Consider the following 15,012-nt stretch of genomic DNA (forward strand, 5'->3'; position numbering starts at 1 on the left):
TTTCGGATGGGATGGGATGTTCCGAGAAAGTCCCGAGTTTGGATAATTTGACCAATGTTTCTCGATTTTAAAACGTGTCTGAATTAGGAGAGGAGGGAGAAGTTGATAAAACATTCCGACACTCGGGATGACATTTTAAAGCATCAATGGGGACTCGATAGTTCCCGGTTGGCCCGATACTTGTTCAAGTTGTCTCGGTAAGCATTGTAATGATCGATAAAGCTCGATAGGTGCCATAGGCCGTAGAAGGCCCGATAAGATGCCAAGTAGGCAGATAGGATGTCAAAGTAGGTGGGAGAGTCCGACAAGCATTGTTATGTCTCGAAAAGTTCGGTAAGTGTCTAAATCACCCGGTAAGGCCTTGGTAAAGGGTTATAAGCCTATTTTTGATCCAACGAAGGGTCAGAACTCATCTCTGTGAAGTTTTTGAGACGATGTAAGAAGTTTGAGAAACATTTGTTGTGGGAACCAAGTGAAGGAAATCTAAACAAAGATCCTTTGAGCAACGGGAAGTAGATCGTTTCCAAATTCCATTCAGAATGAACACAACAATTATAGTTCTTAAACGAAACGAATAGATTATACAAAAAACCGGAAAATTACATCATGCTACAAGAAGATACAAGGGATAGAGTATGTGTTACCTTTTGAAGAACTCTTTCTTCAAGTATCCCTTGATCAAATTTCAATGCGTCCAAACGACGCACTCGAACAACGAACGGAACAACCAATAGCATGAACAAACTAGATGCAACCTCGAAACCCAATCGAGTCCAACTCGATCCCAGAACGAATTTTAGAACACCACCACAAATGGTTACCTTGGTATTTCTCGGGTGTGAGAATCCAGAAGTTGTGGGCTCTGTATGGATCTTGGATTGAGGAAAAACAGAAGGTAGACGTCAAGTAAGTGGGAGATGAAGACAGTCTTCGTTTAAGGCGGGATGTACATCGGACTTTAGAAGATAAAGCCTATCGTATAGACGCTTACTCAATTCCATTGTTAGCAACGATTAAACGAGTAACTTATCATATAGTCAAATCGTAGCTATCGTTGTATGCTTCTTTTTTTCCAACTCTATCGTTTAGTTAAAAACACTTTTTACATTGATAGCCTTTTTTGTGAGATATTTTCGAATGAATCAACTATAAATTTTTGGAAAAATAATTTTCTTTTTTATTCCACGGTTTACCATAAAAACTTCCAATAACTTCTCACTCAATTCAGTTATTAGAGAAAAAGAATTCATTATCATATAATTAATATATTATAAATAAATATGATAACCAACTTATCATATTATATTTTATAAACTATAGTTTTAATATTTCATCATATGAAACTATAAAACATAGTTTTTTTTTTCTATTTTATGGTATTTAATATAAATCTATTTATATTAATTTCTCCAATTAATGTATCTAACACATCATATCAATTATATCACATATAATTGAATTTTCTCTTGTTAATTTGAACACTTCAAAAGCAATCCAAAGTCTGATTCTTAACTTGAACCCATTGAGTTACCAAGGGGACCTCATGGACTTGTAGCTTGAAGCTCCAACAGTATATGAATAACTGACTAAAATCTTTAGTCACGAGATTCACCATTCGTTAAATGTCGAACAACGTCTTTGCATTATCATCAGATCTCGTGATTAAGGCATTGTTTAGACTTTATTGTATTCTTTTTTTTTTTTTTTTTTTTTTAATAATAAAGTCAATAAATAAAAGAACTATAAAGATATTTAAATCAAATGAGAAATATAAGACATTTACATTATACAATTTTTTAAATAAGTAGAATCTATACATTTTCATTCTAATATACTCTAGGATCACCGATTTGTCACCATTTGTAATCATCACTTCAAACCAAAGGGAAAAAAAAAATAGTAAAATATAAGATGAAGCTATGTATTTTGGTGATCAAATGGATGACAAATAATAAGAGAGTTAATTTCCGTGAGTTAAAAAATTGATTTTTTTTTTTTTTTTTTCTTTTGGGATTTTAAACCCCTATTTGAATAAATTATTGAATGTGATTTAAAATTTTTTTTTTTTTTTTTTTTTTTTTTTTTTTTTTTTTAAAGATTGTTAGTTACGATTTGGGATAAACTTGGCTTGGAAAGGGTTTTAAGTTTGAGTTGGGCTAAAAGTTTAACTTTGTAGCTAAAAAGTTTTTGTTATTAAATGGCAAAACCTTATATTTTTAACATTAAATCGAATTTACTAAAGGACTAAAGTATCCAATTTTTAAATGTTTGACATGAGACCATAATATTGGGCTAACCCAATTTAAGTCTAAGATTCAAATAAAGATAAAACATAACAAAATTAAAAATTTGACATGTATTTTCAATAGACTAAAAAATAAAGATAAACAAGTGAAATTCAAGAGACAAAATCTAAGCTAACAAAATTTGTTGAGAATTAAACCCAATTCTAACTAAATAACATATATATATAAAACCAAATAGATATAAAATCTACTTTTATTAGAAAGGCTATATCTAGAATAATATTCTGCAAACAATATCTCAACAATAGTAATGTTTAAATGACTACTAAAAAAAATCGAAATAGTTAATTAAACATTAGTTGATATACGCCTTTTATTTGAGAGTGGATTTCCATCAAAATTAAAGAAGAAGAATTTAATTAATAATAACACAAAATTTAAGCATTGCATAAACAAATAAGTTATATTTTAAAAATGTTTGTCTTCAAAAAAGGTTATATTTAAAAATACCTAATCCCCACAATATTAATGTCAAATATATGTCAAATTAAGTTTGGCAAATACTAAGTACTAAAAGAAATAAAATCTCAAACATCGTTCTATGGTGATGTGAATAGGATCATCCTGTAGATAAAACTTGACCTCTCGTAAAAACATTAGTGAAAATAATTAGGCCCAAAAATACCTTATATTTTAGAGATGTTTAATTCATCAAACAATTATTCTTTTCATCTTCGATGATCTTCAACCCTAACACAATTCATGATGCTAAGTTAATCGTCATGACATGTATAAAACCAAACCAATATTTTTGAGTTTGACATATTGGAACAAACATCCACTATTGAAGTTGACAAGTTTTCCATATAATCTCTTTAAAATCACCAATCCTTTATTCGAATCGATTTTTTTCATCTATGATTGACTACTCCGATAATGTTTGATTTCTTGAGGATGTCATCATCATCATAATCGATCTAATTGATTTCAAAACTCATCTCAACCATCTTTCTACTTCTCTTTCTATTTTAAAGTTCTGAGCATACTTGTGTATGCTAGATATAACTTTTAGGAGATTGAAATATGGTTGTGTTTGTTGTGAAATAGACTTACAAACCCTTCAAAAATTGCTCGTAAGTACAATTGGGCCAAACCGTTTTGCCCTGTTAGTTAATCTAATTGCTTAGTACCACTGATTCCTCCAATGAACAATAAGTCATAGTCTACTATGACTGAATCCTCTCTCCAGAAGAGGAGAGTGTGACCACTATGTTTAAGACTTGGAATCAACCCTTAAGGGAGCAATTTATCTACTTACCCATGCTTCGGGGAAGGAAGTGAATTTCATCCTGTGTAGCTGAGTTTTCAGCTTCCCCAATTAGACGAATCCCCCAAAAAAGTGGGCTTGCTGAGTTGGCAATCTGGCCATTCTCACCCATACAATCAATAGGAAATACCATAAAATAGAAAAAAAAACTATGTTTATATGTTTCATATGATGAAATATTAAAACTATAGGTTATAAATATAATATGATAAGTTGGTTATCATATTTATTTATAATATATTAATTATATGATAATGAATTCTTTTTCTCTAATAACTGAATTGAGTGAGAGTTATTGGAAGTTTTATGGTAACCGTGAGATAAAAAAGAAAATTATTTTCCAAAAATTTATAGTTGATTCATTCGGAAATATCTCACAAAAAAGGCTATCAAGTAAAAAGTGTTTTTACTAAACGATAGAGTTGAGAGCATACACGATAGCTACGAGTTGACTATATGATAGTTACTCGTTTAATCGTTGCTACATGATTGAGTAGCAAAGTCTATACGATAGGCTTTATCTTCTAAATGGTCGAGTACATCGCCTATACGATAGACTGTCTTCATCTCCCACTTACTTGATCGTCTACCTTCTGTTTTCCTCAATCCAAGATCATACAGAGCCCACAACTTCTGGATTCTCACACCGAGAATACCAAGGTAACCATTGTGGTGGTGTTCTAAATTCGTTCGTGGATCGAGTTGGACTCGATTGGGTTCGAGGTGCATCTAGTTGTTCATGCTATTGGTTGTTCCGTTCGTTGTGTTCGAGTGCGTCGTTGGACGCATTGAAAATTGATCAAGGGATACTTGAAGAAGAGTTCTTCAAAGGTACACATACTCTATCCCTTGTATCTTCTTGTAGCATGATGTAATTTCGGTTTATGTATAATCTATTCGTTTTCGTTTAAGACTATAATTGTTGTGTTCATTCTGAATGGGATTTGGAACGATCTACTTCCGTTGCTCAAAGGATCTTTGTTTAGATTTCCTTCACTTGGTTCCCAACAACATGTTTCTCATACTTCTACATCGTCTCAAAACTTCACAGAGATGAGTTCTGACCCTTCGTTGGATCAAAATAGGCTTATAACCCTTTACCAAGGCTTACCGGGTGATTTAGACACTTACCGAACTTTTCGAGACATAACAATGCTTGTCGGACTCTACCAGCCTACTTTGACATCTATCGGCCTACTTTGGCATCTATCGGGCTTCTACTGGCCTAATGGTCACCTATCGAGCTTTATCGGATCATTACAATGCTTACCGAGACAACTTGAACAAGTATCGGGCCAACCGGGAACTATCGAGTCCCATTGATGCTTTAAAATGTCATCCCGAGTGTCGGGATGTTATCAACTTTCTCTCTCCTATTCAGACACGTTTATCGAGAACCATTGTCAATTATCCAACTCGGGACTTCTCGGACATCCATCCATCCGAACATAATCGAGGCTTAGACCTTTCCAAGTCCTTGTCGAATCAAAACAACATACTGGGTGCTACATCGAACCTCTGGCCCATGGGAAGGAGTGCAATGCCGGCACATGAGATTGCATCCTCGATGGAAGACGCAAAACACTTGTCTTGTAATGCTCACTCACACCATGACACATGTATATGCCATGGAGTAGCTCATTTAGGCCACAGGGCTCAAGGGTGGTGAGAGCTGGCACCTGCCTCCTCCTATAGTGCATTTTGAACATTTTCCTTTTGGCCTCCCATGCATATGAAATGTGGCGAACGATCACTCACCAACGTAGAGCGTCTGTTTGAACTCCGATTGACATAAAATTCGAGTAATTGCATATCTTATCAATATGAATCTAACTCTAAAGTCGCACGTCCAAACTCGCAACGAAACCCCACCTTTCGAGGTCACGGCTTGAGGCTCTACTAGCCCCCACTGAGCTTGTTACTAACACCACCGATGAATGGTTGCTTGTCTTTCCACTTAATGTTCAATATGACATGTTTACCCACTTATGTTGGTATGTTGGATGATGCACTGTCCTTCTCAATCGCATCATGACACTTCTCTTGGCCCTTTGTCTTTGACAGATGTGTCGACACTCACATGTCGCTACTTTACTGTCTGCACAAGTGGCTTCACAATCTACTATCTCAAAGTTAAATTGTGACATGCAATACGTGGTAAAAGATCTAGTATTTCTGAAACCCAAAATCACGAATGGTTGAAAATTGTTTCCGATTTCATTTTCAAAATAAAAATAAAAATTGATTAGATTTGTATAGGAGAGGAGGAAGCTTCGGTTTCCTTTTATGATTTGTTTTATTGTTTTTAATGTTTAAATGGTTTTGAGAGCTGAAATATAAATGCTCTATACGTTTGTGAAAAATTTAGTCCATTAGTTTATTTCCGTAAATAATAGTATATTTGAACAATTGTGTAATATAGATTTAATATTAAGGTTATCCAAAGGTTTGAAATATCGATGTCGATAAAAATATCGAGACCCTGATTTTGTGGAAATATCAATAGAATTTTGAGAAACTTTATGAAAATTAATAGAAAATGTTATAATTAGTTGATGATACTTTGATTGTGGTTGAATTACACTATAATTTACCATTTGTAATAATCATTTTTTGATGTATATTATAAAATATCTTCATAAATATAGATGCAAGAGTAGAAATTTTTTTAAAAAATAATTACAAAATAATATCAAATATTTGAAATTAATTAACGAAATATTCGTATATAAAATAATTGTAACTTTTTTTATTATAAAATGAAGTTGATACAAAAATTAAAAATCATACTATTAAACTAACATAACATAACATAATAAGAATAGAAAAATCATAACATTAAATATAACACAACATAATGAAAAAAAAAAAAAAAAAAAAACTTACAAGTAGATAGAGGTTGAGAGAAAATGAGAGGAATATTAGAGAACTCACATTAATTCATCTTTGAGGTCAAATGATGTGAAAATTCAAGGAAAAATATTTGAATGAGAATATGTGGTTTATTAAAAAAAATAAAGATATTGTATGGTAAAAAAGAAAAAAGTGTCCTTGCACTTCTATTGAGCTAGCATAGCTAATTGCTAATTGTTTTTTTTTTAAAAAAAAAACAAATTTTGATGGAAATTGCAAACTATCCATGAAAATTTCAAGAAATTGGGGAGATATCGAAATCTCTCTCCTATCAAAATTTCGGGCCTATCGAAATCATGAACCATAGGGCCTAGGGGTCTCTAGGTTGAAAACATTTTGGGTTGTGCACAAAAATAACTAGATTTAGTTGGTTGCATTTCAGAAATACCTACTATTTAGTTTCTTTGCAAAAATGTCTAGTCCTTAATTTGTTTTGTTGGGTTCATTGTTACAAGAATACCCCATATTAAGATTATACTAATTTTTTTAGCAACTTACTTCAATCTCTATAAAAAGGAAAACTAACCAACAAAATCTTAACATATATAAAATAACAACATAAATAAAATTTTTAGTTAAACCAAGTAAATTCAAAAACAACAATCCTCACCTAATACAATTTCAAATTCAAAATTACTGGTTTTTCACACTTATCAGCAAACTCATAGACGTATATATGCATATTGTATATATACATTGGTAAAAACGATACTAGTGTTACTGAGAATATACGGATGCCTATAGGACCTATATGGGGTTATAGGAAATTTTTAGTAATGATTGCATGCAAGAATTAAAGCTCAATGCATGGATTCATAGAGTGCACTCTTCCATTTGAAATTCAAAACCTACCTTACCCTTCAATCTCAATTCTTGAAGAGAAACTCCCCAAATCCTTTAATTTACTTCCATCACTATGATTGCAATTGGAATGTAGAACTTCTACTGGAGTTACCTAGCAATGTTGCGCATAAAAGATGATGGAAGGTGCACAACACCATGTTTGAAAATTTGCATGCGTTTTCTTTGCTTTGATCGGCCAGTAGATGGCACAATTAGGGTAAGACCGAAGGCAAGTAAAGAAGAAAACTTCACCAACGGATACTGTACTTTTCTCTCTCATTCCTTCCCCATGGTTTACCCCTTTGTTTCCGTTTTTGTCATTGTCCATGAAGGAATCATGTAGTATAGTAAGAGGATGAATAAGTTCTATAAACAAAAACTTTAAAAGGATAAATCTCATACATACATACATGCATGCATGCGCGCGCGCGCACATATATATATATATATATATATTTATTGCAATATTTCGTTCGTTTTGAGTTATAGATAATATATTTCATTTGAATCCTTTGAAAAATCTTTTACTTCTAACATAAATAACCGTATTTCTACTGCGATGGTATATTTGTAAATAGCTAGATATACATGAATATGAAAAGAAATCTCCAATCTTCTCCCCTAAAAATGGCATTTTTACAATAACAGTTTAGGTATTTATGAATATTGGGTATTTTAGCTAGGCATTTCTTACAAAGATCGAGTGGATGGATGTCTAATTTTAGAACGTGATTTTGTAAAATATCTAAACCTAATTTTCATTTAAAAAAGTCTAAAGTCATTCAATATTAAATAAATATGGTGAAATGGCATAAATCGTCCATAATAAAGGGTAAAAATAAAAAGTGGGTACTCTTTTGAAAACCAATGAATTTTGGCCTTATGCTTATGTCATCACGGTATGAAATTAACACTTTAACGCTAAGTGCATTATTCTTCTATTTTCTTCGTTTGCCAGCGTTTTCTTTTTTTTCTTTGTTGGTTTTCTTTTGTTTCTTCTTCTTCCATCTTCTTTTTTTCTGCATTTTTTTTCATTTCTTCTTTCGTTTTTTTTCTTGCATTTCTTCTTCTTCTTTTTTTTTTTTTTTTTTTTTTTTTTTTTTTTTTTTTTCATTTCTTTGCGTCTCAAACCTAGAGTATAGAACAATAGAGAATTGAGCATCAAGTGAACTTCTAAATCGAGCATAAAGCATACAACATAAAGCATAGAGTATCGAGGATCGAGTAGCATGTAGCTAGTATATAACATAGAGCATATAACCATAGCATAGAGCGTAAAGCAATAAACATCGAGTATCGAGTATGAGGATTGATGATCGAGTAACATATAGCTAATATATAGCATAGAGCATATAACATAGAGCATCAAGCATCGAGTATCGAGGATCGAGGATCGAGGATCGAGTATCATGTATCAATAAAACTTATAAATCATAGCAGTTTTTTCAAGGTCAAGTGGGTAAATTTACATGGTTTTGACATAAGCAGAATGTCACTTTTCACTCAATTTTAAAAAGGTATCCATTTTTAATTTGGTCCCAAAAAGAGATCATCCGTTAAAAAAAAATCCAATAAAGATATTCTTTTAATGAACAATTATACCCCTCTCTGTTGGATCTTAAAAATGATTTATGAACAACAACTAACCAAAAAAAAAATCAAGTCAAACAAAAACAAAAATTAAATTTACGTTTTGTATATTACATAATCTAAACAAATTCAAAATCCAACAAATTAAAAATATATATATATATTTATCTTTTTCAATTTCAAATCTAGATTTCTAGATTAAAAATCAAAATAAAACAAAACAAATACTTAACTCTTCTTTTAAAAAAAAATAACAATACATTTATGGGCAAAGAAAAAAAAAAAAAGAGACACATGAGAAACTTTGGAACTGATTTAACAAAATATATAGAAATATAACAAAAACTAAAACGCATATCATAAGTACAAAAACAAAGAATCTGCAACTTAGTTAGTGTTGTTCTCTTTTATTTAAGAATGCCGATGCAGTACTACTTGAAATCCCTACCCTAAAACCACACTGTTAAGCACATGGAATTCCACATGAAAAATTCTAAAGCATTAACCCTCCAACTATATATTATATCTTAAGTTATAAAAATGTGAATAATAACTTTAATTTTTCCATATTTTTTAATTCAATATTTTAATAGAAAATTTACTCATTGAAAATTCATGAAGAAAATAAAAGTAAAAGTTGATTATTAATCAATATTTAGAATTAGGAAAATTTAATTTCAAATATGAAATTTTAAGTATTGGACCATCTTTTAAATACGGTATAATAGTATAGAAATACTTGTGGTCAAAAGGGAAAAAAGCACAAATACCTTGCAATCAAAATGTCCTAAAATCTATACCTTGTTGTTTGTCTCATCTATAAAATCGAGAACCTTAGAAGGGGTGAATAGAGTTTATTTAAACTAATAAAAACTTTTTACTAGTGTGGACTCAAATAAATAAATTAACAAATTTTTTGCTAATAAGTAATTTAAACAATGAATTCATGCAAATAAATTCATCTCAAGATAATCAAGAAGTTAATAATACTACTTTAAAACACTCAATTTGATTCTAGTAACAAGAATGATAATAGATATAGAAATTTAAGAACAACCAATCAAAATAATCCAATATGAGCAATTAATTTCAATAACAAAAATTGCAATTAATTTCAAGCAATAAATATAATAACAAATTAATTACAAAATTAAATATAAGAGGGATATAAAAGATACCAAGAATTTTATAGTGTTTCAACACAACCGGCCTACAACAACTTCCCAAACTCTTCTTGGGAATGTTAAGCTTGACGCTTTCCATAGCTTAGAGTCAAACCATATAACATTCTTTTTACGGACGCAAGAACAAATCCGATCCTTTCCACGGTTGAGGATCAAATTGTTACAATGACTCTTTTTTCAGGATCAAGAGAAACTCTTACAATAATTTAGAAAAATAAATAGCACATCTGACAAACTCTCTAAAAGAGTGGATTTAAAAATTTAGCACTCAATGAATCTGCCTCAGTCCTCACAACATAAAATATCTCTCTCAAGAAGAATATGAAAAAAAGAAAATCAAAGCTTGGAGAGAGAGCAACAATGGTGGCTTAATGAGTTATGGAGGATTGAAAACAATAAAAATTGTTGTCATGATTTGGAGGAGAAGATGAGTTTAAATAGTGATGAAAAATTATTGAAAACCACATTTAATTTGGACCATTTGATCCTAGAAAAGAAAAATCAATAATGAGATTTTAAATTTAACTAGCCGTTAGACACAAAGAAAAGATAATAAAATAATACTTATCTTTTAAAATCACCTGTATTAAAACTGAACAAAAGTACACCATGTATCCAAAACTAGCGATTAGTACAAATATAAAATAATATTAAATTCGTTTTCTTTTTAAATTCATTTTCTTTTTAAAAGCCCAACAAAAAGCAAAAGCTCACAATATGTCCAAAACTAACCGTTAAACATACACATAAAATAATATTAAATTCATTTTCCTTTTAAAATCATTTTATTTTCTAAACCAATCCAAAATCTCAAAAGCTCACATGTGTCATTCTTCCCATGCTCCAAGTGACACCTTTCAATTGGTTCACTTTGATGAGAAGAATTTTGTCACGTCATCCACTCGATTTTTTTGTTAAACTTGTTTCGGTCATATCTTCTTCGTTTGAGTTTTAATTTGAGTTATTCAAATTGTATTGGAACCGTTATTTCAAGCTCTAAACAATAGATACTTCAAAACACTCAAATTATTAATGAATAAAAGCAGATTTTTTTATCATCAAAATATTAATTAATTAATTTGAGATTAAAGATAAAAAAAACTAAAATCATCACCATTTTCTAGGAATTTATCTCGTCACTTTCATTCCTCTTTTGATATTGGTTTTCCACTGTCGCAATCAAAGTATTGATCCATAGAAAATGTAAATCTAGAGGTAGAATGCATATAAAAGATAGGAATGAGAGGATGTAAGAAGAGAAAAATAATAGATTGGAAGGAGGGAGATTATTGAAACTCCATCGAGATAGGCTTATGTTGTTCCCTCTTCTACTCTTTGCCTTTTTCTCGTTCATATCTAATAATTTTAGAAGGCCTGATCGACAATTTTGCATTTGAGTTTAAGTTTTGTCTTTCCTTTATCGTGGTGGATTTCCAAAGCAGATTAGGAAGATAGATCGATTGTTTTTTTTTTTCTTGTCAGATTATATGATCTAGAGATAAATCAAGATTAATTAAAAATATATATATAATATTCAAATTTTAAATTGATTAAAAAATTAAAATCTATCTTACATGATAGTTGGATGGTAAAGTAGGAAGAAAATTACAAATGAATAAACACCCATTTAAATATTTAGACATTTTTAAAAAAATCCTACAAATAGACATTTTTCAAAATCAACTCCCCCCCTCTTTAGACATATTCCACAATTTCTCTTGGTTTTCTACATAAATGACCTTTATTATAGGCCCATGTTACAACAATATCTTCTATTTTTTATTTATTTCATAAATGGCCTAATTAGTTGATCATTTACATCAATCTTATGATTCATTTACAGTTATGCCCTCCTCCACGTTTTTATTAAAAAATACCAGGAAAAAAAAAGGGAAAAAAATCTTTTTAAAACATTTTCTCTCTCATAAATCGTTTGTCTTCCTCATTCTGTCTCCTCTATTAATTTTTGTCTTCCCAATTCTCTCTCCATTTTTCAAATACCCACACTTTCCATTTTCTTTAATTCCTCTCAAAACCCTATTTTTTTAGATCTTTCCGGTAAAATCCCCTCGTAGATCTTCAATTTTTTCGGGCCAACCTTCTCGAGTCCTCACCGACAACCACACTGGCAAGTGAAGGATGTTCAACAAGCTGGTGCAAACCAACGGTGAATGACAAATTTATTGAATTTTATGCCCTAAAACTCGTAGAGAGTAAATGTTATCAATTGACCATCATCAATAAAGAGTTTTCGATGTTAATTCAATAAATGTTATTGATTGTATTGTATATTGTCTTAATAACTCTAAATCTGATAAACTAATATCCAAGGCTGCCTTATAAGTCTTGAACTGTATGTTGAGACATATAGGGATCAATGTTCAAGAAACAGCCTAAAAGGTCTAGCGTATAGGGATAAGGTTGGGTACCTTATCCTAGTGACACAATGGATACGACCTATTTTGTATTTGATACAAACACAACGATCCAACGCATTCATGTAGGTGATACGCGAGTGGGGTTATCATATGCAATGAGTTTGCATAAGACTGGACTACGATAGTAACCACTAGATGTAACATCGTAAACTAGTTTGGTTCCTATTTCAATTGGATGACCTAGGCAACTTAGTTTTAATCATGGGTGTATTATGAACTCTTGTTCATGAGAGATTATCATTTGATTTGTATGGGTGAGAGTGGTCAGTTTGTCGACTCAATAGGCCTACCATTTTGGGGACATAATAATACAATATGGACACTCGTGAAGGACTAACTTGTTGTTATTGGTCTATACCCGTGAACACAGAAATATATTTGTAGCGAGAAGAGTGCAGTTGTGAGTCTTTAGTAGAGTGTACTCATAGTTAACGAATATTGATTAATTTGGTTAATGAGTTTAACCAAATAATCTCATATCGTTGAGCTTCTGATCTGCAGGTCTACCAAGTCCCTTCGTTAGCTCACTAAGGATATTAAAAAAGAATGATTTGAATTGTTCAAATTCCCTTCTCCTTATAGATTCTACCTTGTGGCCCTTTTAGGGCAATAACTTCATTTGGTGAATTTACTCTAGCTACCAAAACAAAAATCCTTTTTTTACTCTCTAAGAGAAATTTCTCTACCTCTTCCTCTTCGAATTAGTTGGATACCACCTATCATTCTATTGGATTTCTTGAGAATAACTAGGCTATTCTCATGGTTGTGTTCAAGTTCAATCGAGAAGAAGTTCGTGGCAAGATCGAGAAGATTTTTCGTCGAGCTCAAAAATCTTCAAAAGTAGAATGGTTCTCTCTTAGTTTATCTTCTCCAAAGCATGTTATTTTATATGTTTATCCTTCATATGTTCTACTTTAAAACACTGTTTTTGTTTCTTAAAAAATCAATTTTCGAGATGCAAGACGTTCACACGCTTCTGCTTGAGATTTGAGCCCTACAGGATTGACGATGAACGGTAGCGCGAGAGGAGGATGATGATGAACGACAGCTTCTTGGACAACGAATGAATGATGGCACCTTTGCAGATCCTTGCCGGCAATTGGGACGACACGACAACGCGTGGAGGATGATTGGACAACGGGCAACGAGCAGATCTATTGGATGAACGACGAACTTAGTTGGACGGTGAATGACAAACAGATCTGAAAGATGAATGGTGGACTCGGAAAACATTAATTATATGATATATACTGTGATTTGTGTTGAAATTGAATCCATTTGTGATTTATATATACTATAGAAGATATTATTGTTTATATCTGACTACTTTGAATTTATAATATATATATTATGGTATAAATGAAGTTTATAATATGTACTGTGATTTATATTAAACATTAAGGATCAAAACTTTTGAATGGCACAATCATTTATTTGAGTATGTTTATATTTCATATACTAGTTAGAATATTACAAACATATCTTATAATGTTCTAAGGTATATTAAAAAATAACCATGAATCCATCACAAAAACCAACAAGTTGCCATGAAACCAGTTGTATTTAAGTACATATCAAGTATATTTCATATATTAGTTAGAACATTTGTCAACATTCAAAGGTATATTTAAAAATAACATCAATCAGCCAGAAAAACAAGTTGTTTGATACGTGAAATGCGTTAAATGAAAAATGAAATCATATTAATTACATTGTCTCTCTCCAATTTAAAAAAAAAAAAAAGTAAAAAATGATGTTAAATACATTTTTTCTCTCCATAATAAATGTATTATCTCTCTAACATTAAAAGAGTTTCGTAAATAGGAAAAAAAATATATAATTAACACAAAAAGCCTACCTTGAGAAAATTTAAACCAATTTGATATTTTTGAAATATACAGGGGATTGATATTTGTTAGGTAAAGATCTCTTTCCCAATGGGGTCTTCATATAAAACTAAGCCCAAGCCAAGCCCAATTTGGAACCCGTTTTCACGGGATCTGGTTTGCCTTCCAAGCCCTAACCCAGTTGTCTGCCATTACCGAACTCTTGAAGCTTCGATTCTCAGTCTCAATCTCCAGTCTCCACCAACTCTTTTGCTTCAACTTCTTCTCCATCATGTACTCCAGGTATCTTCACCGTCATCGATCATCGTCATCGTTATCGACGTCATCTTATTCGTTTGTTTTTCCGTTTCTGATCTCCAGGGTTCACTTTATTTCATTCCTTGTCGTGATTTGAAAATGAAACTTCTCTTTCCCCGAATTCCAATTATTCTCATTCTGGAATGTAATTTTATGTTATATATTCTTCTTCAATCATGCATTGAACTCCAATTTGCCTTGTGGAATTTGATTGTTTAGGGTTCTCTTTCTTAAACCTAATTTTGTTCCTTTTTTTTTTTTAAAAAAAAATGGAATGAAATTCGATGTTAACTCAGGTATACTTTCAAATTTATAACTTTTAGTTTA

The sequence above is a fragment of the Benincasa hispida genome, chromosome 1, assembly GCF_009727055.1.
Source record: "Benincasa hispida cultivar B227 chromosome 1, ASM972705v1, whole genome shotgun sequence".
Classification (NCBI taxonomy): domain Eukaryota; kingdom Viridiplantae; phylum Streptophyta; class Magnoliopsida; order Cucurbitales; family Cucurbitaceae; genus Benincasa; species Benincasa hispida.